We start from the raw sequence: 23,617 nt of genomic DNA on the forward strand, positions 1-23,617 counted from the left end.
ACTGCATTTCGGGGAATGGCATAAAAGGCCGAGTATTGTTTGCAGTTCGTCGTGGTCATATGATTAACTTGTCTATTGAACAGAATAATAATTCTCAGATGCGTAGCAATCTGACTGGTAGAAATACTGTTAGTGCGTTTGCTTGTGCAAATGAACACTGAGAATATTTGACCATTTAACACTGTTTTGGACTTCCAATTCAAAAACGTGTTATGTACAATTCATCATTCTGCGATGCTGTATGCCCGACTAGGGGGATCAATCAGTTATTTTTTACTTCACCGATCGTTTGCTTACGGTGACGGTCGTTCTTGTTGTACCGTCCGCCGTGGAAGGTCAGTGTGGGAAAGTGTTTATGATGCGCAAGCTGAACTGCTTTGGAGGCTACACACTCCGTAAATAAAAGTGGACCGCCCCAGTTCACATCATGGGCACCAACGGAGTGCTAAGCGGTTGGAATGAAACTGCGCGTGTAGCTCCATTAGAATTATTCGATAATTAAAGACTAGGGCCAAATAAATTGCGATTTGATGATTTCGGAAAACTCACCTTTCATCCCGGCCGTAATGACTTTCCATCAAGGGTATGAAAAACCCGTTTGGTTACAGTTGAGCATGCTTGAGCTTATCGTTTTATATCAGTACAGCCAGAATCTAAACATGCGGAAAGGATTAGGCTCCAAATTCCTTTTTTATCGTTATCAGTTCCACACGGCAGACTTGCTGGCGCGGTGCACCCGAGATAATCCTTTGCTTACGCCATATCTCAATGCCATCGGCATTGTTGGACGTCAGAAAATGGATACCACCCTCGTTAGTAGCGGGAATAAGCATAGGCAAACATCGATGAGGTGGAGGAATGTGACACAGCTGGTGTCGTCGTCGTCGTTAACCAACGCAACGCGGGCGAAGAAAGTCGTTTTCACTGCTTGTCTTTGCCTCAACGAACGGCCGGCCGATTTGACCGGATGACGATCACACGCGGCCCACATCAACTAACCGGTCGGTCGTCGTTGTTTTGAGAATGAGACCTAGTTAGCCGTGGACCGCAAAATTAAAATAGTGGAACGGATAAAGAAACGATTGGTAATATATGGGGACTAACCTAATAATAAATGGTGTTTACCAACAGCGCGATGTTTTATTTCAAAGTCTCGGGTGTGTCGCCATCTAATCCAATCCAATTGCGCGAGAGGAGAAGATGGATTCATTGTTTAAGATTTCACAGGCATGAAGAATACGAATTAGAAGTCGTGATTTGTGTTTTTTTGTGAGATAGAATTTGAGTCAGGTGTTTAGTTGGTTTGATCTAAATCTAAAATATACTCTAATTCAGTTAAGTATGTTTATAATTATCTTTACATCAGTACAGCTTAATTTGGGAGTAAAACTAATTTAGTAATTTTTAAAATATGTATAACTTTTATTCTAATCAAAACTCGACTAGTGATGTTTTAGAAAAATGTGAGCTCTAAAAATGCGTTTTGATAAATGTAAATTTTTGCTACGATAATTATTTCCAAAGCTATGAAATTTTTGAAGTCAAGTTCACACTGATTTCAATTGCATATAGGGGAGATGGTGGCAAACCGAATCACAATGTTAAGTACTCTTCTGAAAGTTCAGACTTCATACTACTAAGAAGTGAATGTATCGTTAAGGAAAAAATCATAAACAAAGAATTGGCGTAATTCACAAATCGGGACTGATCTGCTTTGGGCATAACTTATTTTGTAAACAAACATTGTTTTAATAATTCCGTAGAGTACACAGTGGTTGAAATCCCAAAAACCCAGATTAACCCACCTAGCGGTGATGGTGCCTTTCTTGCGCAAAAAGGCAATAAATGTAGCCTTTACGCTTACACCTCGTTGATGTACAAGAAAGGCAAAACAGTTACACCGTCTAATGTTATGATAGAAAATTTACACCAGTAGACGACAGATGGCGCTGCCAAAAGTTTCTCGAATTTCTTATGTTCGAATTTTGACTTTTGAACAATTTCATAGTACTATGAAACTGAACGAACATACTTACGCCTAAATGCGTGCAACACGAGCATCTTCATAGTACGATGAAACTCTTAATGGGAGCAAGCCAAGGATAAACTTTAGAAATATTCATAAATGCAAGGCATTTTAGCCTTTCTCGTACAACAAAGTTGTACCAAAAGGCTATCATTTCACTCCAAAATCGAACTTTTTATAGAAGTCTCGGAGACCCATGATGTTATATACCAATCGACTCAGCTCGTCGAGCTGAACAAATGTCTGTCTGTCCGTGTGTATGTATGTGTGTGCACACGAAAACCGAAAAGCATTAGCCACTTTTTCATATAGTAATTCTTAACCGATTTTCTCGCAACAAATTGCATTCAACGGGGGACAAACCCTAGTTGATCACTATTGAATTTGATAACGATCGACCATTGCGTTTGAAAGTTATTAAGAAAATGGAATCGAACTATGTAAGCGCCATATAAGGTTGGTGGCTTGGCTAAATGCGAGAAAGGCAGTGTCACCACTCGGTGAATTAATTTGGATTTTTATAACACATTATTGTTTTGTGTAACTATGTCTCATCACTAGTTTAATATTATCTATTTTTGCAATTCGCAATTATTATGAAATTCAATAGTGATCAAGAGCGTTTTAGTCTCTGTCGGATACAACTTGTTGCAAGAAAATCGGTTCAAAGTTTCTATGTGAAATTTGGCTAATGTTTTATATGGCATTTTGTGCACACACACATACACACACGCACACACGGACAGACAGACATTTGCTCAGCTCATCGAGGTATATAACACTATGGGTCTCCGGGCCTTCTATCAAAAGTTTGAATTTGGAGTGAAATGATAGCCTTTCGGTACAACTTAGTTGTACGAGTAAGGCAAAAACCGTGATAGTCAGCTTTTTCCTTTTCTCGTACAACGAAGTTGTACCGAAAGGCTATCAAAGGCTCCGCCTCTGAGACCCATAGTGTTATATACCAATCGACTCGGCTCGTCGAGCTGAGCACATGTCTGTCTGTCCGTGTGTATGTATGTGTGTGTGTATGTGTGTGCACAAAAGCTAAAAAAAACATTAGACAACTTTCCTTATAGTAATCCTGAACCGATTTTCTCGAATCAAGTTTTATTCGACAGAGGACCAACCCTTGTTGATCACTATTGAAATTGATAACGATCGGTCATTGCGTTTAAAAGTTAAGAAGAAAATGGTACATCGAACCATATAATCTCCATATAAGGTTGGTGTCTTAACTAAATGCGAGAAAGGCACCACCAACGCTAGGTAGATTAATCTGGGTATTCGACCGAATAGTATTCGGTATGAAATCGTGTTTAAAATGGCATAGTATGTTCAGCAAGTATGTTGCATACATCAAGTGGTATCGTATGGGAAAATTTGAATGGTCGAATGTTCGAGGTCAATAATGTTCTAGAAACATATTCAGCACATAAAAATACAGCATTCAGCTACTAAATCATAACAATAATTTCAATTGTTAGAAGGAAATTCGAGATTTACGAACAAAATTACACATTTTTCACACCAAAATATCTCGCAAGGTTGCAAAAAGTGGCAGCCAAATCAATGCACATTCAAAAGATAAGCTTCAAAGCTTTCTATTACAAGTGGTTTTTTTGTATCTCGTTGTATCCTCGTCAGATATTTGTTATTGAAAAATAACTATTTTTCTACATGTTTAAGCCAGTCTTTGGTATAAGATAAATATGTCAATATATAAATATGTTTCTACATCTCGAGAACCTCCCTATCTCTATATATCTCTATCTCGATGTGTTCTGATCATATTTTGTTCAGGATTCACTCTCCCTATGTCGATATGTTCAAAGTTTAAGGCTACTAGACCATCTTTGGATAATAACAAATATATCAACAATAAGAAATGACATTTGTTTTGTTGTCGTTTTTCATTGCAACGAGCTTTTTTGAATCTAGTACCCATTTTAATTTTCCTCCCATTCCTCGATCTCTCCCTATCTCGATGGTCCCTTCAATATCGAGATGTAGAGAGGCGACTGTATTAATATTATCTTCCCGAGAGAGTAGCTCCATTTGTTTGATTTTGAAGGTATTGAATATGCCTTAAAATGTGTAATTATTCACTTAATTGCCGCTCACGAAATATTGTTCACTATATTCAATGCAGCCTAAGCTTTCACACAACTATTCGACAATGTTTGCCATTTCCTTCCCTGTCTTGTCTTCTTCTGTGTCGGTAAGATGACATCCGCCACGAGACATTGCTACTTATTTAACCTTTCTACAGTGCTAAAAAAACTCACTCTTACGGTATTCGGGTCATATTGACCCGGATTTGACTTAGCAATATATCAGGCATTTCTCAGCCAAATTCACATGTTTATGTAACCAACATAATCGTCAGATAAATTTTTTTCCGAAACTGACCTCAGATTGTTGATCGGCCAAACCTACATTTTGTAATCGTCTTGAGTCAAATTCCTGCTGTTATTCCTCGCAACAATACGCTTCTAAGATAAACAACATCTCATAACCAAATTCAGAATCGAGAAAATTTCATAGGATTCTTAGAATTTATCATTCTCCGAACGGTCCGTTGTCTGCGGAATCCCGATCAAAATGGCTCGTGCGCGCCGAAAAGCAACTTTCTTATATCTAATAAAGTAATTCCATTAGCCCCGCCCCTTCATTAATCGTTATGAGTGCACATTATATTTACACCCATATCAGATCACAAAGGGGCGGGGCTAACGAGCTTAATTTATTGAATACAAAAAAGATGCTTTCCGGCGCAAGCGAGCCATTTTGATCGGGACTCCGCAGAGAGCGATTGAACAAGATTTTACGCAGAGCGGACGCAGCGGAGCGAACACAGCAGCACGAAGGCGCTCTGGTAGCATTTTCAAAGGAAACAACGTCGTCGAACAATAACAGCACGAAGTGGAATTCTAACGTCAACGTTCCGACAAGCATTTGGTTGCAGTTAGTTATTGGAAAGGTGCATTGGGGACACAAAATAGGTCCTTCTTAGGACCAGCATCTTTTGAACAGACAGGGTTGATTGCAAAAATGGACTGTTTCGGTGGAATCGGCGTTTGGCGTGATAGTTTGGTTGTTGTGAGCTTTCCATTCATTCGAACAAATTTATTTGCGACGCCACTCACTAACGCGCGCTTATGATTCTGCTATCGAAGGGTAACTTTCTGTCAACGATAAACTATTAATTTTGGAATTTTATGAACATTCTTGCATCTCGGATCAATCTACCCTTGTGTAAAATAACGGTACTGTAAAGAACCGATATTTTTCCAATAATGGAGCTTTCCAATCCTCAACTACAACAGAACATAATCAAAATCTTGTGAGGAAATTCCATTTGACTGCTACTGACGCCATCCATTCGAACAAATTCATTGCATCATTTCCCTCCGACGCGCGCTTGTGGTTGTGCTACCAAAGGGCAACTTTCTGTCGTCGCCAAACGATTAAGTCTTGCACTTTGAAGAAAATTCATCTCGAATTAATCTTCTTTTGTATAAAATGGTAACCCGGAAAAAATCGATATCATTTCTAATAACTAACGAAACCAAACCAAAGAATCTTGCCAGAAAATTTCACTTTCCGTCGACAAGGGCCAAATCGATGAAGACGCCACCTTAGTGACAAATGTCGTTTAGCTGCCTTACTTTTTCAAATGGCTAATTATTAAAAACAATAAATCTTTCCAAAATCGTCATTGTCGTTTAAACGGAAAAATTCGAAAACTTAAGCCGAACAGTCTGTTTGTCTGGGTAAAAAATTTCCCAATGGTCAAAACCTCTTCTTGGGTAAATAGTTTAAGTCCTGAAAAGGACTGTTTGAAAATTATTCTTGAAGTCCCGCTCACTTTGCTACCAGCGCTATAGAAAACGATGCATGTACGCTTCCATCGCGGGCGGAAGTCGAACGTTGCAAATTAATATATTTGTGTTTCGCGCCACCTCCGATTCTGCTTATTTTTCCTTTATTCCGGACATTTTTTAGCATAATGTCTTCTAGGATTCTGGTGATATCCACTTCAGTGGCGATGCGGCCGATGAGTCGTCCCTTTTCCACGGTTGGTTCATCTCACTGAGAGCTACTTTCAGTTTCTTGATTCGGTTGACCTCCGAGCAGTTTGCGCAATGCTAATAAATTTACACAAATTATGATTAAAAATACCCTCCATTTCGTATAGGTACGTAGTCCTACGTCACTCTTGCGTACAACCCAATTGGGCTGCACCTTTGACTTTTTCTTTTTTTTATGTCTTTATTAAGGAGACTTTCAGCCCGAGGCTGGCTCGTCTCCAATATTCTAAGTTCTCCAAATCATTCTAGAATTCAAAACAATTGGTGTTTGAATGTTCTAAATCAGAGGTTTCCAAAATTTTGGATATACGACCCACATAGCAGAATTCCATATTGCTTGCGACCCACCAGGTACTAAATACATTGATTTTTAGAAATTAGATAAAAATAAGTTCGCGTTAGATTGAACAAATCATAATAAATTGCCAAAGTTTCGTTTTTTTTTGTATTTGAATTGGATGGGATTGAATTTGGGTTGGATTTGGCTTGGATTTCAAATGGAATTTAATTAGATTTTTGTGTGTCTTTATTAAGGAGACTTTCAGCCCTGGGCTGGCTCGTCTCCGATTTATTTAGATTTGAATTGGAATTGATTTCGATTGAATTTGGATTGTGTTGCGATGGGATTTTACTGGATCTGGGTTGGATTTAGATTGGATTTGGATTGGATTTGAATTAGATTTGGATTGTAATTGGATTTGAATTAGATATGAATTGGATTTAAAATGGAATTGAATTAGATTTAGATTTGATTTGAATTGGATTTGGGTTGGATTAACATTGGATTCGGATTGAATTTGGATTGGATTTGAATAAGATTTTAATTGGATTTCAAATGGAATTTAATTAGATTTTATTTGTGTTTAACTTAATGTAAAATTTAAAAAAAAACACACACACAAATAAAGACATAAAAAAATTAGATTTGGATTAATTAGATTGAATTTGATTTGATTTGGATTGCGTTGCGATGGGATTTTCCTGGATCTGGGTTGGACTTAGATTGGATTTGGATTAGATTTGATTTGGAATTGGATTTGAATTAGATTTTTCAATTTGATTTGAAATGGAATTGAATAAGATTTGATTTGAATTTGATTTGGGTTGGATTAAGATTGGATTTGGATTGAATTTGCATTGGATTTAATTTTATATTAAATTTGATTTGAATAAGATTTGGATTGGATTTCAAATGGAATTTAATTAGATTTGGATTTTAATTGAATTTGATTTGGATTGAATTTGGATTGTGTTGCGATGAGATTTTCCTGGCTAGATTGAAACCGTTTTTGACAGCAGTCTTCCATTACAAACAGCTTCAAAACTGAAATTTATTATCTATTAATAAATCATAAACTTAATATCTTCTGCTTCTTCAATGGCTCTAAATTCTAACTGGAACTTAGCCTGCTTTTCAACTTAGTATTCTATTAGCATTTTCTTAGTTATTAATTGAAAGTTTTTTTATGCCCGGGTTTGGATGGGATTTGAATTAGATTTAAATTGGAATTGAATTTAGATTAAATTCGATTTTGATTTGAATTGAATTTAAACTGGATTGGTTTAGGTTTTGGATTGGATTTGGGTTTAGATTTGTATTGTATTAGACTTTCTTCCATTTGCTATCGTATAATAAAAGAAGACCATTGACATCAAAAAAATTAATTAAATACGCATTCAATTAAATCGCTGTTTTAAACAACTTTTCAAAATAATACAAATTGAAATGCAGATCAATGTTTATACTAACATTCAGATACTTTATATAATTATATATGTTTCATCCAAACCATTGAAGAAACTACTATAGAAAATATGATACATGGTTCTAAATATATACCATTTTGTTCAACCATCGTTTATGAGTGACCTCTAAACATGAATTTCAAGCATAAATATCTAAAAAACTGCTTTTAAACATTTTCAATTCAGTTGTAACTTCATTTGAAATTGTTTTGATGTTCGATTCCATCCCGACTTGGTGTTCACCCTCACAGGGTGTCGATCTTACCCGCACCCCAGCCGGTTCGGCTTGAAAATGGACTCTTCGCGTTTTCATCGGAAATCATATTCTATCGAGAAATATTGTCGTAATATTCCTAAAATGCCTCTTAGACTGATGCATAAAGGGCCAAATTATGCTTGTATGAAATTTTTAGACCGTAAAATGGCTTCATAGATTGAGGAGCTGTAAAGTAGCTTAAGGTGTCGGTTTTATCCACTTTTTCCCTATTGGGTGGATTTCTGAGAAAAACAGCAATAAAATCGTTCATGCGAATCGACGATTACAGGATGTAGGTGTTGCCGATCAACAATCTGAGGTTAGTTTCAAAAAAGCTGACGATCATTTTGGGTATACATAAACATATGATTTTCGCTGAGATATTGCTAACAGTGGCGTCGCGTAACCTCACTTTATTCTATACAGTTATTCTATACATTTCGTGCTAAAGAAAATTCCTTAAATTTAAGTCCAGTGCACAGGGAGATTGAGGTTAGGGAAACGCCACTGATTGCTAAGTCAAATCCAGGTAAATATGACCCGAACACCGTAAGTGTGAGTGAGACCTTTGGGAACGTCATGTAAAGTAGTTCAACGCTTAGGAACATAGTTTTCCACGAAATAGGAAAAGTTAAGAAGTTTCAGACCTTCACATTGTTGCGTTAAAAAGTTATTACAATTTGAAAGTGCGATTCGGATCATATTGACCCGAACACGTTAGGAAGGTTAATATTCATTAGAAATTAATTAATTGATTGACTGTGTAGATAAGCTATGAAACCCTATTTGTGTTTTTCATGAAATTTTGAAAAATTCGAGATGTCGACGATATTTTTTTGTTATGCAAATTAGCTACAGTTTTGATTTGGAGCCCATTTCATTAATGATTTGCAATCATTTTGCATATCTAGATAATATTAGTCACATAAAATTGTCAAATATTGAGGAATGACTTGAACAATAATTATACTACATTTGAAACGCCCTCTCAGGAAACGGGGAACGGGCGTAATGACATTTTATTCCTCTATAATTATTATTCACCAAATCATTAATCCGATAAAACGCAAAGAAATAAGGAACAAATCTCGAGCAACATATGATTAACTGAACCGAGAAAAATGAGGTTCAAGTTTTCTATTTAATTCATTGATTGAAGTAGAAACTCATTTCATTGCCAAAACATGTCAATCCTATACGTAAATGGTTATATTATAACAGCATATTAAGATTAATTGAAAAACCATTCGAAATATACAAAATTTCAGCTAAAACAAAAATCGCGCCGTTTACTAGCATACCAGCAACACGTCTGGTTTTTAAGCCGTTTGCTAATCTAGTACCTCGGATTTGTTTAGATTTGTTAGCCAGAGCAGTTCTGCTATGCGATATATCGAAAACCTAATAAGAATATGTATACATTTTAAATTAACTTGAAGCTAGTTTTTCTAAAAAACAATATAAAGTGAAAAACCTAAAAACCAAAGCAAACATTATGCATGGTAGATAAGGGCGCCAAACAAAGAACTTAAAAACCACTATGGTGTAAATGGTTCATGAGACGTTCATTTAAAATAGTAATAAATGTGTTTCTTAAGAGATATCATGTACGGAATTTTACCTAGGTTGAAGAATCATTTACAAAGCAATCGTTTATGCTAGAAAATCAAAAAATCATGGTTTTGGTTTATAGGCCGTAATCATATGTTACGCGAGAAATGATCTTGATTCTTGATTTATATTTGTTTGAAGAGGAATGTTAAATCAGGAAATGTTCAAATGCATAAACCATAACTTAATTCAAAAACTTAAACTTTAGTTAAAAACACTGATCAGTGTCAGTACATCAGTGGAGGGATAAATACAAGAGAAGAAACACATCAGTCATCCAACCAAGACTGGTCTTCTTCACGTAGAAGCGCTAATAACTTATACAAAATTCACACATTTTGTCGAACTCTATGAGCCGTATTGAAGCAGCTGATCGCATGCCCAATAAGTGCAATTCTGAGAGGAGGACGATATGATTAGCAAGTCAGCCGTCTTCTGTCATTACGCAAAATAAACTATTCCCCTTCGGTCCTCTATCTTCCACACATGGATACCGTTCTTCCACTACTGTTTCGCTATATCCCACATGATGGAACAAACACAAACCAGAATCTCAAATATCTCACTACTTGGGCACTCACTTGATATCGAATAATTTCATTCGAAGTTGGGCGAGATGTTGCCTGCCGTCGGTTCACGACTCACTTCTGATGTTGTACTCCCCTGTCTGCTTGGTTGCAATCTTGAACTATCTCACTCGCTGTCAAGCTAAAGGTAAGTACTTGTAATATTTGGACCCGAAACTGCCTCCGGCGGTGGCGCTTTGCTGACTTCTACTACTCTGTGACTGGTTGGCACTACACACTTATTAGACATGCACACATACAGACGGCACCACCTAAAGCTGTTTCTTGATCTACGCTTTGCTTAGTTTTACGACGAAAATATTCACTACAGCTATGTCTTCGTCCCACCACTAGCTTCAGTCGTAGTCTTCTTTCGTAGTTTCACTATTTTTGCCGCGACTTGTTTTAGTAGACCATTTTGGGCTCTTTCACTTTATGATTGAGAAACTGCACCTTGATTGATTTTCCAATCGACTTTCGGTAACTTCTGGTTTCGTGTGAAAGCAACGCTTAGTCATTCATTGAATTAGAAAATCGATTCTACACTCCTCCGATGAAATCACATTCCACAGTCTTCACCGCTGCAGTCGCAAAAATTCCATCGACTGGTCCATCAATTTCCCGAAAAATCACACCTCCCATGCCCTCATCGAATTATCCAAAGTGTTCACCCGGAATCAGGAACTGAACTGAACTCACTCCCGTTTCACTGTGGCCCGACGACCCCATAAAAATAGCTCCCGGGTCTCTCCTTTCACACTGTGACTGTGCCACCACCCGTACTACTCGCAATCTCGAATATGCAAAAATCTCCTTCATTAGCCAAAATCATTCGAATAATACGACGCCGTCACTGTCTTACTTTTTTCGCTGGTTTCGCTCGACTACGCCACACAGCAGCAGTCTACTAGTGACTGCTTTCAACTCAACTGCTCTGCTGGGACTGAAATTTACCTACACCCCTCCCACTCCGAAAATATACACACACGACACTGCACGGTGGGGCGTTCGTTCACTTTTTTTTGGAGAAACATAATTGAACTACGATGTACAATTAGGCCGTTACGAATATTTAATTAAAATGATGTCATACTGGTCTCCGATAGGTTAAGGGAGGATAATAAAAAATAAATATTAACCCTTAAAGGCGCAAGGCGATTTTTTTAGAAATCGTCGAAAGTATTTTTAGCGTAAACTACCATTAAAATCATTAACATTAAACGTATTTTCGGTTTGTTGTTTTAAAACAACATTGCGCATTTAAGGGTTAAAATGAAAAAAAATAAAAAAAACTCCACGGATTTGTTACAGAATGTTTAGAAAATTTTCAAAATTATCCGAATATTTTTTGTTGCCCCCTCAAAATATTAGTTTTGGTCAAAAAAAATCTGAAGGGGGAGACATAATTGTTTTTTTTTTTATTTGTACCGGACATATAACTATTTCAAGGTTGAACATTTTCTTTTTCACGTTTCCCGATGAAAACAAATCTCACAAATTTCTCTCCAGTGCGCTTGAAAGAGAAAGATGATTAAACGTCAGCAACCCTTATTGACAAATCCACCTTGCAATAAGCTTCTCGAGAAAAGTATTAAGGATCAGAAATCAGTCAGTTTTAATTTACAATTTTTGTTGAAATTTTATATATTTGTGCATGCAGAACATTGGTCTACACATAAAATGAGAGACATGAGAGTGAAATTACTAAATGCCACAAGATGTTATGACGTAATGTCATTTGACAATATTTTTGGCTTTCAATCGTACGGTTTTAGATTTAGAGCAGTAGTCGGGTTGTAAGTTAAACCAATTGCTGAAAGATCTTTACGACCATCTAACAAAAACTATAAAAGACGAATGGTGAAACGGTAGAACGCATAACAAATCAAACATGTTATAGTGTGTTAGGCTGATGACATACTGGGAGCGAAGAGAAGCGAAGCGAAGAGGTTGGAGATAAGCAATGCGAAGTGAAGCGGCGATCAAAGCGAGCCATGACATTTTGAAAGCGTTTTTCAGAGTGTTGATCTCGCAACAAATTCAAGTGTAAAAACATGGATTTCCTCAGATGCAGAATATTTTGCCTCTCCAAGCACAAAGAGCAGAGTGTTGGGGAGGTTTTTAGAATGTCGCTATAGAAAACCGATTTTATGATGTGAGCGATTATCACCACATACAAACAGGCGTAAGGCGTAGCTTTGGTAACAACTTTTTGGGCCATGTTTTATTCTTATTTTACGTTTGCTCCTATGGAAGATCCATTAATAACGTTACGGGAAATTTTCAATACCAACCCCAAAAATTGCGCAAACCCGATTTTCGTTGAAGTTGTTTTTTCTGCGGTTATCTAGATTTACGCAATTTAACGGGCTTTTCAAGGTACACGGTACGTATCTCCCGCGTAAAAACAGACTCCAGTGTAAAATCAAATATCAAAGCGATTGAACAAAATAATTTCTTTCGTTTCAAACGCGCATTACCCTGATCTCTGGTGTAGGTCTGTCGGTGATTTGGAGACACCAATGGACTATGTTGAGTCTATGAAATTCAGCTCTGTTGTGACTTTGTGAGTTGAACGATGTTCGGAATCACTATCGGACCAAAGAAGCTTGTGTGAAGCGGTCGATGGTCGGAATCGCTATACATACAGTTTTATCCAATTATTTAATACCGTTCTAACAATTTTAACAAAATAAATATAGAAAAGAAGGAAAGGAATGGTTGAGAAAAACAGAAATATCTTTATTTAAATTCAACAAAACACGGACGCGTGTACATCGATCGGATCACTCGTAGACACTGATTTTTGCTTCGCTTTTTTCCGGGGGTCCACCAATCGTCCCACACGGCCACTCCTGACATCACTTCCGGCCCGGAAGTGACCAAGGTTTCAGGGAATCTCCAGATGTTGAAGTCTTGTTCGGTCCCTCCGATTCGGGATCCAACTTTCGAACTTCGTAACGGTCATATGGCCAAACGCCCACGATCTCATAGGGTCCAAAATACTTCGGCTTCACCTTTTGACCGACACCAAATTGCGTCTTCGGTATGGCCACAACATCACCGAGCTTGTACTTCTGCAACGATTTTCTTCGGGTATTGTAATATTTTTTGTTCTCTTCCTGGATATCCTGGATGTTTCGATGAGCCACTTGCCGTAATTCGTTGCGCGACTGTTGGAAATCCTCCTGTAGCTCCTGTTGCAGTATTTCCTGTAACACTTCGTCTTCCTTCGTTTTCATCTTTGTGCCGATCAAGAGTTCAAACGGGGACATTTGAATCGCTCGCTGCCAGCTGTTATTTAGACATTTTTGAACACTGGCAACATGATTGAACCATGCTTCTGGTTTATCAATCGACAACTTCGTCAGCATCGGGATTATAATACGGTGAACGCGTTCCACCTGACCATTACCACGTGGAACTCCCGTTACAATCGTATGCAACTCAATGTCTTCTTCGGAACAAAACTTGGTGAATACTTTCGACGTGAATGCTGCACCGCGATCACTTATAATACGACGAGGATTCCCAAACGTGTCGAAAATGATCCGTAGTTTTTTCAACGTCTCTTCGGCTCCTGTAGATTTCATTGGAAATAACCACACGAATTTCGTGAATCCGTCAATGACTGTCAAAATGTAGTTATAAGCTTTTCGAGTCGACGGCATCGGTCCGAGGTGATCCACATGTATCGTATCTAACGGAATGTCACCCTTCGGAATAGGCTTCAGTTCTCCTTCTGGTTTGCCGCGTTTTTTCTCACCGACAATACACGGGACACACGTGGCAATACAGCTCTCCGAATCGATTCGCTCCTTTGTTTTTTTCACGCCAAAATGCCCCTTCTCGTGAGCGGTTCGTATGATCGTCATTTCCATTGATTCCGGTACGAAGATTCGCCAGTTCTTTCTGTTACCTTCGTATAGGACTCCATTCCTGAGGCAATACCCATCATAATTGCCGTTACATTCCAATTCCGCCATAATTGCCTTGGACTTTTCATCATTTTGCTGACTTTCGGAAATTTGCGCGCTAACGGATGCAGAGATCACTAGTACATTCGCTCTCGACAATGCATCGACGTGCTGCATCTTTTCTCCGGGGCGATGCTCTACGTCAAAATCAAACTCGGCCAGGTCAACTATCCATCTGGCGATTCGAGCGTTCATCTTCTTCTTTGCAAGTGAATCCTTGAACGCCCTGCAATCCGTTACGATCTTGAACCTCCGTCCTAACAGGTAACATCTGAATTTTTTGACTGATTCAACAACTGCCAGAGTTTCTTGCTCAAAGGAGTGGTAATTTTGTTCGGCATTACTTGTTAAACGGCTGAAATAATAACAAGGATGGAACTTACCATCGTCCTCCGCGCGTTGCATGAGAATGCCAGCCAAAGCAAATTTGCTAGCGTCCGTATGAACCTCGGTCTCGGCATCAGGTCGGAATATTCGCAGTACTGGGTAGCTTGCGAGAATTTCTTTAATGCGATTAAACGCCGCAATCGCTCCGTCATCGAAATAGAACTTGCTATCTTTTTTCAGCATACTTGATAGAGGGCGTGCAACGTTAGCAAACGAGGGTATAAACTTACGGAAGTAGTTTGCCAGACCGTAAAACCCTTGCAGCTGCTTTACCGTAGTTGGGATCGGGAACTGTTTAACTTTTTCAATCTTCCCAGGTGCTGGTTCAACTTGGCCATCGTGAAGTACGTAACCAATATACTCCGCACGTCGCTGCAGGAACACACACTTTCTCCAATTGAACCTCAAACCCGCCTTCTCAGCCACTTTAAGCACTTTTTGTAAAGCTACCAATCCTTCTTCTTCATTCGCCGTCGGTATAATAATGTCATCGACAAAGGCTACGATTGTCCCGTCGTTGATCAAGTCTTTTAGCACTGTGTTTATGAAACGCCCGAAAGCATTTCCACTGGTACACAGACCGAATGGAGCACGCAGAAACTCGAACTGCCCGTCGCTTGTTACGAATGACGTGTATTTTCGACTTTCTTCGGAAACCGGTACGTGGAAATAAGAATTTTCCAAATCCAACGTAGTAAACACTCGCGCGCCAGACAGCTTGTCTATTTGTTCTTCCACATTTGGCATGGGAAACTTGTCACGAATCATCTTCTTATTGATCTCGCGATAATCAACGCATACCCGTCGTGAACCATCTTTTTTAGGCACTACTACCACGGCACTCGCGTACTCGCTCTCGGAGGGCTGAATTATGCCGTTTTCCAACCATTCGTCGATCTGCACTTTAACAACATCCTTCTCGAGAGGAGCCAAACGCCGCGGATTAACGCACACTACATCATTATTGCACAGTCTTATTTGAAGCTTATTCGTCGCTGTAACGGTTGCGGCCGGCCGGTAACTATCGATGAGAGCCGAAACCTCATCACGATACCGATATGGTACGACAATTTCGCTTTCACCAACAAACTCTTCGATCTTTCGGATCCACTTTGCATCATGCGATGGCTCTTCCGTGGGTTTCCTTTTAATGTGTACGCCTTCCGAGGTAATCGAGTAGTCAACACTACGAAGAAAATCCATACCAACCAACATCTTCACGTCGATCGCTTGCTGCGGCACAACATAAACAAGGATCTCGAACTCTTCATTCTCGATTGAAACATTAACGATCGATTCCCCACACACATTTTTAACATCTCCTCCATAACCGCGCACTTTCATGTCGGACTTCTTCGGATGTGCTCCGTTCTTCGCCAAAACAAACCATAAATCACTTCGGATCAAAGAAATCTCGCTTCCTGTGTCGACTGTCGCATCAACATCGTGTTCACCGATTTTCACCAATACTTTTGGGATGGTACTCGTGGCGTTTTTCAGTGTGTTGACATTCGACGCACTTTTCTTTACGCCGTCGTGCTGTTTCGATTTTTCACCCGTCTTCGAGCAGTTACGCGACAAATGTCCGAATGAATTGCAGTTAAAGCACTTCGGCCCGTCAGCTTTCTGTGGGCAATCACCCGCTATGTGTGAACTGCTACCACAGTTAAAACAATGCTTTTTCGCACTAAACCGCTCCGATGGCTTTCTCATCTCTTTCTCGCGTTGGTCCTTCTTTTTCACTTGAGCGTCGCTTGGTTTTGGTTTTCCACCACTCTTCGTTTGAACTTTTTCGAAGTTGAGAAGTTTCTCCTTCAGCTGTCGAATCGATTGTGCTTCGTAAAGCAACGATCGGTGGAACTCATCGTCGGTTATACCATCAACCACATACTCACAAATACTCGGCTCGTCGAGGTCGATCGACAAGGCGATGCGTTGCATTTCGTAAATATAATCACGGATGGCTTCGTTCGGCTTTCGTTTTCTTGCAGCCAACTGTCGGTGGACGTCACTGGCGCGGACGAATGGAGCAAACTCTTTGATGAGGGCACTCTTTAGCTTTGCGAACGAAGTTAGGTTACGTTGCGCAAACATGAATCGGCGTGCTGTGCCTATCATCTTTTTCCTACACATGATGAGTTTTTGTTCATCGTTCCACAATGCTATTTTAGCCATTGCTTCGAATTGTGATATCCATAGCTTGACGTCCTGTCCATCTTCAGCACCGAACGTTTCGATGCTGTCTTCCACATCTCTGAATGAGTACGGCTGCCGCTGCTGGTTTGCAAACCGATCTACAGGCGTGGAAACACATCTACCGCCCCTTGATAGAGCCGTGAGAAATTTTGCAGAGTTCTCACTACCACTACCATCGTTTTCGCACGAATCATCGTTTTCGTCGTCTTCTTGGTCGTTGTTGGCATCGTCATCGGCATCTCTATTGCCGACACGATCGCCTTCGTCGTGTGCACTGTTGCCATGGTTTTCGTTGTTCGGCCGTTCACCGATACAATCGTCTTCATTACCAGTACCATCATCGTGCAGTTGCGTATTCCGTACCCCATCGTTGGTACGCGAAAAACCTTCGTTTGCAACTAGCGTCATGTCGTGGTACACGATTCTTTCGGCCATCTCTTTTTTACATCCTTCCACGGACAAACCACGTTTCTCGCACTCGCGTTCGATGCCGGTTTTTGTGAAAACCTTGCACAGTTCGTCCACTTTCTCCGCCATTTTGGTTTCAGCGCAGCGTTCCGGTGAAAGAATTTCACTTAATTTTCACTTTTTTAACGCGACGACCGGACAATTTCTCGATTATTCCTTCCCGGACGAGCCCCCATGTAGAAAAGAAGGAAAGGAATGGTTGAGAAAAACAGAAATATCTTTATTTAAATTCAACAAAACACGGACGCGTGTACATCGATCGGATCACTCGTAGACACTGATTTTTGCTTCGCTTTTTTCCGGGGGTCCACCAATCGTCCCACATAAATATTATGTTTCCGAAATCTTTCGTTTATTATTTGGTTCTACTTCCTAACTCTCATAGTGGTTAACGGATTTATCTATCTAGGAGTCATCTCCGCGATACATACTGTGTAGTTGGCCTCGCAGTATGACAAGAAATGTGAAGGAATGCAGAAACCATCATCTTTCAGGATGACTTCAAGTATAGGCCAGGGCTGGTAGCGACCAATGCCTCTCAAAATAAATAATGACTTCAGTGACCACAGCTGACGAAAAAAGGGACCAAATAGTGACTTAAAGTTGCAGAAAATGTGACCAAATAGTAACTTTCAGTTTCAGTTGCAAGTTCGATGAGACGAAATCAAGCGTTTTTAGGTCGAAGGAGAATATTTTTTTCGTAATTTGTGGCGAAAACCATCTTTCACCCACCACTCTTTTCTCAGAAAAACTCAGAAAACAGAAAGAAGAGAAACGAAAATGGTGCACGCCAACTTTTATTTACTCAGTGACTATGTAAAATTGTATTGCCCTCTCTTTTTATCACACGGAAATTTTACTCAATATCAGTCAAAAACAGGACTACTCAAAACTATGAGAAGTCCTGCGAGCAAATCAAATGTTTGCGCCACTGGAAGTGAGCGCAGGGAGAAGTTGTTCAAATTTTGCGCGGCTACTGAAATAAAATCTTTAGGAGGCACAAAACACAGTAAATAATAGAGTAGATAAGGTTGTCAATCCAAAAACTAACTCGCCACATAACGATCATGTGTCTAGAGAATATATTATAAAAATACGCTATAACAAAACTACTTTAGTTCTCGGTGAAATAGGGGAAGATCAAGTCTTCAAAGGGGTCAAATATCCCAAGGAATCAAGTCCTCCCACCTTCCCCTACTTTATAAAGATTGAAAGTTTAAATAAAATTCAAAATCGTCAGGTCTCCTGCTTTCATGACTATATATCAATTTATAAATTGTGACGTAAAACACCATAAATTAGCTACTAGTGAATTGCCAGCAGCGAGTAAAATGGCTGGCGAAGTTTCCAAGCGATAATTTTTCCAAGATCCGTAAATTCATTTCCGCCATGAACAAAGCTTGTCATACTTGAGAATTGCGGCTCCGCAAAGTGTCTCACACGACTGAGCCTAACAAATATATAAATGAATTGGTTAAAAGAGCATTATCCGACTAATTATAAATCCGGATTAAAACTAATATTAGTCAATAGTTTTAAAATAGTTACTTTTTGCAAGAAAAAGTGGCTTGATGTCGGAAAAAGGGACTTTTTACTGACTTGCCCGAAAAAAGTTACCACTTGACTAAAAAGTGAACCGCTACCAGGCCTGAATATAGGCCATACTTTTGTATGAGATGAGATTAGATGAGACGAAAAGGATATCTGGAATCTTGTTTACGATATCCTGTTAAACACCACGCACCCCAGTGAACATATTGTGCTGCATCTAAAGTGATGAAAACAGTTTGTAACACGGTAAAATGTAGTGAAGTTGTCGATTTCGTTAAATATTAACTTACGGAAGTGAATTCTGAGACTGAAGACTTACTGTGCAGAACGCCGGTTAATCAACAGAAAGATATCTGAACGCTGGTGATCAGCTTTGGAACACTAAATTGTTGGAAAGCAGCATTTTCGATCTTACAATTTTTGCAGTAAAAGACCTGGGAGATCTATGGAATGGGATATAATTATGCGCATTTGAAATATTCTACTCACTTCCCTTTCTATCGAACTGGCGTGCTAATTTAAAATACGATGAAACGCGCACATCCTAATTCATTTACCGGCCGCACAAGGCAGAACAAATTATATCGGCTGATGGCGCGATCGTTCTGCATACTTCTCGAAAATACGCACAATCAAGCCTTTACTTATTGACCGCACAAAGCACAATCACAAACTCGGATTTCGCGAATGCTCTGCGTCCTACCTGAAACGCGTCCGATCGCGCACCATTTAATTTACTTACTCTGCTGCAGTAAAAGACCATGGAATTTAGACAAAGTAAGTTAGGCGACGGTGATAGAAGTGCGAGCCTTCCCCAGCTGACCTTGTTGACTTTCGTAGGCAATGTTTAGAGGTCACCGGTCACCACTCACAACCTTAGGGAAACCAAGGAATGCCCGAAAGCCTCGTGTTGTGGAAATGAGATAGATCTCAGGATGCATGTAAGGCCATTTGGATTACATTTGTTTGTATAGGCCCAAATCTTTTATGAAACAATAGGGCGACGATGCTGGCAGCGTCGTCGAATAGAGTTTCCTGATCTAGTAGGAATTATGTATGTCTATGTTGTATGGAAAGGGCTCCCACCCAAGTTATACGAGAGCCGCATGTGTCCAGAATGGCTGAAACGTTTGAACCAAAAAAATAGCTAACCAGTTTATGATAGGAATGGAGCTTTACCATTATAAAGGACTGAATAGTGACTAGGTAGAATGATACATATATTTGAAACGGATGATAACACCCTCGTACACACTCGGTGTGTCATGACAAAGTCTTCAGTCTCAAACTCCGTGGGTGACAAAAGATCTTTACTTACTTATAAGATCCATAAAAGCTGCTCTTATAATTGCAATTTAATTCCGTACATTATTGTCATTTAAGGACAATCCTCACGGAATCCACATTTAAAAGTACTCGCGTTTTTGATGGCACACAACTCAATGCGGAAGCACCGCACAACTGACATTTTTATTATTGAAAATCATTTTTTCGTGTATGCTGCAAGGAAAAGTGAAAAACTCCTTTTCGCTATTGGAGTTATGTGCCCCCGAACGTGCTTCTTCTTCTTCTTATTGGCATTACATCCCAACACTGGGACAGAGCCGCCTCGCAGCTTAGTGTTCATTAAGCACTTCCACAGTTATTAACTGCGAGGTTTCTAAGCCAAGTTACCATTTTGCATTCGTATATCATGAGGCTAACACGATGATACTTTTATGCCCAGGGAAGTCGAGACAATTTCCAATCCGAAAATTGCCTAGACCGGCACCGGGAATCGAACCCAGCCACCCTCAGCATGGTCTTGCTTTGTAGCCGCGCGTCTTACCGCACCCCCCCAACGGGCTATGTAGTTTTAAAATTGGATTCCATAACAATTCACCTTAAGCGTTATTATGTGCGATTAACTACGAGTACGAGCGTTGAAACCGCTCTCATTTTCAACTCTATCAAAGGGGAAATCGCAGTTCAAATCGAATCCTAAATATTAAAGTGGAAGAATGAGCAACGCATAGAGGTCGGTCTTTCTTCTTACACGTTTTTCAATGGTAAGTCCGCAAGCACCGTATGAAATATCTACGAATAGGCTTTTCTATGCCCGCCATTGCATGAGAATGTTTCTTGTGTTGCAATTACAATGGATACACTATGTCCAGAGAGGCGAGAATGTTTCCAACCCGAAAACATCCTAGACCGGACGCAGATGAAAAATAAAATAATTTGTTTCTGGTGGGCTTAAATACTGAATATGTACGCCAAAATGTTTGATTTTTCGCCAGTTTAATCCATTTCTGAAATTCCGTGTAGGAATTTCTTCGAAAATTCCAATAGGAATTGCTTCGGAAATCATTAAAAAAATCTTTTGAAAATCCCTTTAGATTCTTCTTTTGAATTATCTTTAAAAAAAACCCCTCCGAAAATATGATAGGCAATTCTTTTTGGAATACCTCCAGGATTTTTTTCGAGAACTCCTCTAGGAAATTTATCTTCAAAATATTTAAAAAAAAACCTCCGGTGATTATTTTCAAAATACCTATTTCATCCAGCTGGACTGATCAAATGCCTGCCTGTGCCGATGACGGCCAGCTTCGGCTCCGGCTCAGACTGGCAAAACTTGCCACTCAACCGATTTCTTCTAAAACTACACTGCCGCAGATTGACTGAAACAACACTGACTTGACTGACTGGACTGACGGCAACCGTCGTGGCGACGGGACCAGACCCATCAGGGTGATCTAAGCGGTCGAAACAGAAAAATTCACACCACGTTCACCTTTACTGCGACTCTCGCTCGCTTGCTCGCTCGGGCTCGGCTAAATAAAATGCTAGTGGATGGCTGATCGAGTGTGGATAAAGGTACATGCAGATCTACGTCTTCCTTCTTTCGAGTTTGAGACTCACCCATCGCCACCACACACGTATGGGAAGTCGAGCAATAGTGTGGTGTAGACGAGGAGAAGCAGACCCCGTCCGTATTGGTTGTGGATTTTACATTTTCATCAACTCACATGAGAAAACGAATGAACGCGTGAATGAATGTTGAGAAGTGTGTAAAACGTAACGTACAATCAATGCTGTGAAATAAACCATACAAGGAGCCATACAAGACCAACACGAGCACAGGGACAGGAATATAAGAGTTGTGTAAAATACATCCGAATATTGGGAAACAATCATTTGTAAGAATTAAATTCTAATAGTTTTTGTCAAACTTTAAACGATTATTTTGATAATAATTATTACATGTAAAAAAACAACAATGCCGTTTGTTCCATATCTTTTTTAAACGATTTTTTAATCGTAAAGCATTTATCGTCATTTTGGGGGGAGCTGATAAAAAATATATTTTTACATTATCTTTCAGCTATTACAAAGCTAAATGTAAGACCGTTTCTCAGCATACTTAAATAAAAGTGCAGGACATGTTTTTTATATTTAATATACAAAACTAGCTTAGCTTTTAGCGAAATAGAGTAGACTGATTTGTCGTACGACAAATGTGTCAGATAATTTTGTTGAACCCATCATCAAGCCCAACAAAGTCTAATAAAAAGAATGATACAAAAAGGTAACTGCATTTGAACATAGTATGTAATTTGTAGTTTCAACCACCCGATTAAATTATCGAAAAAGGATTATGCCCAATGTTATGCGATAATATTTTAGAACATTAGAAATATTCTACTGCAGGCATATCTAGGAACTTGATGATTTTGAAATCATTGTTGTTGTTGATAAGTAATAACAATGTAAAATCTTACCTCTGTTGCCGCTAGACGTAATGTGTCGGTCTACTCTGTTTACTACAACCACACAAAGTACCGCTAGAATATCCTGGACGAAATACTCAATGAATATTCCTTTGACGCTAGAGTACTTTTTTTTGTTTACGCTGTTGAGAGGTCAATGAATATTACAAATCTCACTTCTCACAACATCCATTCCGCTTCTCTCCAACTGTGCTGCTGTTTTTCTCACTACTGCACTCACATGGTCACCGACATTTCACTTGACACTCAGCATAACCCGACGCGATTTACTCGCGGTGCGGGTGGGAACCCGTGAGACGTAGATTTTTCCTGATTTCACTTTGGCGATCATTTTTCTTCACCTCCATCTCTTTTATGCACCGTTTTCATCTTAACTAAGCAGTAAATTTTGCAACATTCATCACCATTTCCAGACCATCCACTGCGGAAACACACTCGCACCGGTTCTTACGATTCTAAACCCACGCAAATATAGTTCAAAGCGACGTTTTCCGACGGAAAAAAATGGCCCACCCGTCGGACTGAGACCTTTTTCTACAAAAACGCACAAGAAATCGAAAAACACGCACGCTCCCGACTGTGGTTCGACTGCGAATGAGCTGAGTACCGTTCGCATCGACGAGCAGCCCCGAACCCAGCAAGTGAGATGTGAGTTTGAGACGATGAGATGATCAAGATTCTACCTTTGGAAGGCTAGCATGAAAGTATTACGATGACGTCATCAAGTGAGTTCTGAACACGGAAAAAATGAATTGTTTATTGAGTTTAGGTTGTTATCGTGTTCAAAAGAAATTTCTTTTTCTATCTCAATCACATGTTAAATTCCGTTCACTGAATCGGAAAAGTAAAGAATCGAAACAAAATTCTTACAGCAGTATCCACATGAAAAGAACAAAAAACAAAATTGGCATTTGTAAGGTTCCCACGCAAAGTAATGGGAGCTGTCACTTTAAGGCCAGTATCGACTTA

The 23,617-nt window shown here is 39.4% G+C and overlaps 1 protein-coding gene across 6 annotated transcripts in view; it reads right to left on the reverse strand.

Annotated features, from left to right (window-relative positions):
- Positions 1–23,252, reverse strand: part of LOC134222333 (serine/threonine-protein kinase Genghis Khan) — a 223,939-nt gene extending 200,687 nt beyond the window's left edge. For 4 of the 6 annotated variants that reach the window (XM_062701487.1, XM_062701489.1, XM_062701486.1 and 1 more), the window contains exon 1: positions 22,640–23,252. The gene's annotated coding sequence lies outside the window, so the exon portion shown is untranslated. Of the gene's footprint in view, positions 1–10,314; positions 11,214–21,411; positions 21,435–22,639 lie in introns of those variants that run through there. The other 2 variants (XM_062701485.1, XM_062701484.1) reach the window with 2 other exon arrangements.
- Between the last annotated feature and the right edge of the window lie 365 nt (positions 23,253–23,617).

The sequence above is a fragment of the Armigeres subalbatus genome, chromosome 3 (assembly GCF_024139115.2).
Source record: "Armigeres subalbatus isolate Guangzhou_Male chromosome 3, GZ_Asu_2, whole genome shotgun sequence".
NCBI lineage: Eukaryota > Metazoa > Arthropoda > Insecta > Diptera > Culicidae > Armigeres > Armigeres subalbatus.